The following is a 3,371-nucleotide window of genomic DNA, read 5'->3' on the forward strand; positions in this document are numbered from 1 at the left end:
TAAACACCCAAAATTTAATTCTAATTTTTTTATATTGTAAACTTTGATCTCCAATAAATTTATTTAATAGTTCCTTTTTTTTATTATTTTACAGCCGTTCTAATTTATTTTAGAATGTGTTTGTAAAAATTTTATTTTCTCATAACAAACTATTATAAATTTATTTATTTAAAAGATATTATTTTAAAATTTTCTATAGAATAAAAGTTTGTCAGAAATCAAAATATCTTTTCTGAAATTCTTTAACATTAATTTGAGTTTATTCTTTTTTAACTTCTTATTTTTTTATTCTTTTAAAATTAAAATAATACTATCAATATAATATTTTTTACAGTATTTTTTCGTCTGATAAGTTAAAAATTAATTTATCGTGAATTTGAACTTTATTTAAAAATTTATAAATAATTAATAAATTGTTGGATGTACAAAAGTGGGATTTGAATTTTTGCTACTTATTTAAATGAACCAATAAACTAACTGTTCGGCCAACCTAAATTGGTTAATTTTAATACTTAATTAAATAGATTAGTAAAATAACACTAGAAACTGCTCCTACTACTACTAATGAAGGTTTAGTAATGAATCTGATGATCAATGATAAAATTTAATTTATTGCGTCACACGTGAGACGCGTATTCTTGTATTTCACGTGGACAACTAGTCCCCTTTTTTTTCTCTCTTAAGATTCCAATAATTATTTTGTTTTTGGAATGCAACCCACTCAATTTGATGTTAACCAACCGGTGTTCCTTTTTTTTTAGGTGAACCAACAAGTTTAATATGACTAAGAAATAAGTAATGCATTGATTGATACAATGGTTTCATTTTCAACATCCAAAATAAACTATAAAGAGAACAAAGAAATTATATTTTGAAAATTATCAACCTAATCATATATGAATTTAATTTTTATGTAAATACTTTTTTATCCATATATTCAATCATGTATTACTATATTATCAAAATAATTAACTTTTAAACTCATTTATCCAAATGAAATTTGAATTTTTTGAAGAGAAAAAATTAATAAAAAGATAAAACAAAAGATTAATCACTATTTAATTGTAACTTTCATCCTACATAATAAGTCCTGTTATTTTAATTTAATGACGATTACATATTTAATTTTTTACTTTATAATTTTTTTTTTATTTTAAAAAATTAATTTATTTAAATATATAAATTTAATTAAATAATTATATAAATTTTTTTATGTGTTAAATATGTTAAAATTAAACATATCGTATATATGTAAAAAAAAAGATGACAGTACTTAGTTTTAAGTACAGTCAACTTTACGTAAAATTGATAATTAAAAGTTATTAGATGAAAATTTAATTAAATAAGTCAAATTATTTAACAACTTTCAACTATTAATTTTACGTGAAATTGACTACAACTGACTTTTTACCGGATGATTAAGTGGCTTGAGACACAAGATTTGGTTATGAGACAGATTCACGTGAATGTGGGGAAGTTGAGGTGGAGAATAGAAGGAGGAGCATGTTTTCTGAAGTGATTAATGTGTTATGAACGTAGAGAAATTTTCACATGTTGTTAAATGATATTTATAATGTTTAAAACCTGTAATAAATTTTTTGTTAGTCGTGTATATATTTGAATACGATTTCGCTACGTTACCAACAGTAGATCTGCCAACTTCTGCCAACTCTTATTTATAATTGTGTTTTATGGAAGTGTGTTCATGGATGTGTCTAATAAAAATGTCTTTTTTATAACTGTATTTAATAAAAGTGTCTTTATAGATATATTTTCTGGATGTGTCTCTTCATATATGTATTTAAAATATATTAATTATTAGACACATCTACGAACACACTTCCATGAAACACAAATATAAATAAAAGTTGACAGAAGTTGGCAGATAATATGTTAGTACCTATACTTTTCCATTTGAATATAGCTTTATCATATTTTTGAAACATGTAAAATTTGTGTATATGTATTAATATATTTTACTCTGCCGATCTTATAAGGTTGGTTAGAATAATTTTAACTTTCTAATTAAAAAAATTGGGTCAAAAAGAAAAAAAAATACAAAATAACCTTATATTTATTATATCTATAAACAAATTTCGCAATACAGATAAAAATGCAAAAATACATTGATCATTAACTTTTAAACTTTTGAATGGTGTTATATATTAAAGCTCCACCAAAAAAAATATATAATGATACATACAAATACGCAAGAATTGATTTAGTGATTAATTTTAGCATTCATGCAATATAAATAGAAAGCGAACTTACAAATAATAATAATAATTAAATTTGCCCCAAAAAAAAAAAGTGTATTTGGCCAAATCTTTGAACAATCCCTCCCACCGACCGTGTCTTTCACAAATTGCCGGCCAAGGGCAACCATGTAATTTCCTCTGTTTGCACTATGTTTCCACTTTCCATCACCAATACACCCCATTTTGGTATCTTAGGCATAAATCAATATGAACAGGTAACATTGATTGCTTAGCAATGATTAGCTGTTTTTTCTCTTAAATAATATTTTTTTAAAAATAATCTTAAACCTGAAGAATTTTGTATACTGTATTTTGAACATAGTTTCTTTCCTTCCTCACTTAGCCATTTGACATATTTTTGTTCCCTTCATCTTTTCCAAGAGGTGTGACGATTTTTAATAATATTCTCTTTTTTTTTTTTGAAAAAGAATAACAGATGAACAGTTGAATAGAGTAGATAGCTCTTCCGTGTTTCTCGCTTTTTTATTCAATTTCATACCTAAAACTTACACTTAGACTACTATGATTTTGAGAATAAGACAAAATAAAATATTTAAAATAAGACATAAAAATTAATGTTTTTTTATTTGGTGATAAACTGAATATAAAATAAAATAAATAGTAAAAAATCTATTTTACTTTCATTTTTTCTTTTACATAAAATTTAAAAAGAAAAATAACATAATAAAAAATATCATTATAAAAAATTAAGAGTGAAAATAAACAGAAAAAAGAGTGTCACAAGACACTATTTTTATTCATATCTCATCACACGATTTTATCTCTTTATCCTGTGTTTGTAAACATACACAGCCATATTTATGCATAATTAACTCTCTAATTATAGTGTAATTAAATTTCAGTGTCTAAAATATGATTATATGAATGAAAGAAAAACTGAAATAGGGTACCCTTTAGAAAGATGTGTCACCATTTAGTTTCTTTTTTAGGTAATTAGGTGTGAAGACATAATAACAAGAATAATACATAATTAACATTGACATGGCTATTTTCTTTTATTGTTTTTTTCCTCCCAGTGGTACTGGTACAGATACTGAGAAAGTTATATAATTCACACTTTTTGAGTAGAGCCATAACTGCATGATCTAACAA

Source organism: Arachis duranensis, chromosome 3 (assembly GCF_000817695.3).
Source record: "Arachis duranensis cultivar V14167 chromosome 3, aradu.V14167.gnm2.J7QH, whole genome shotgun sequence".
Taxonomy (NCBI): Eukaryota; Viridiplantae; Streptophyta; class Magnoliopsida; order Fabales; family Fabaceae; genus Arachis; species Arachis duranensis.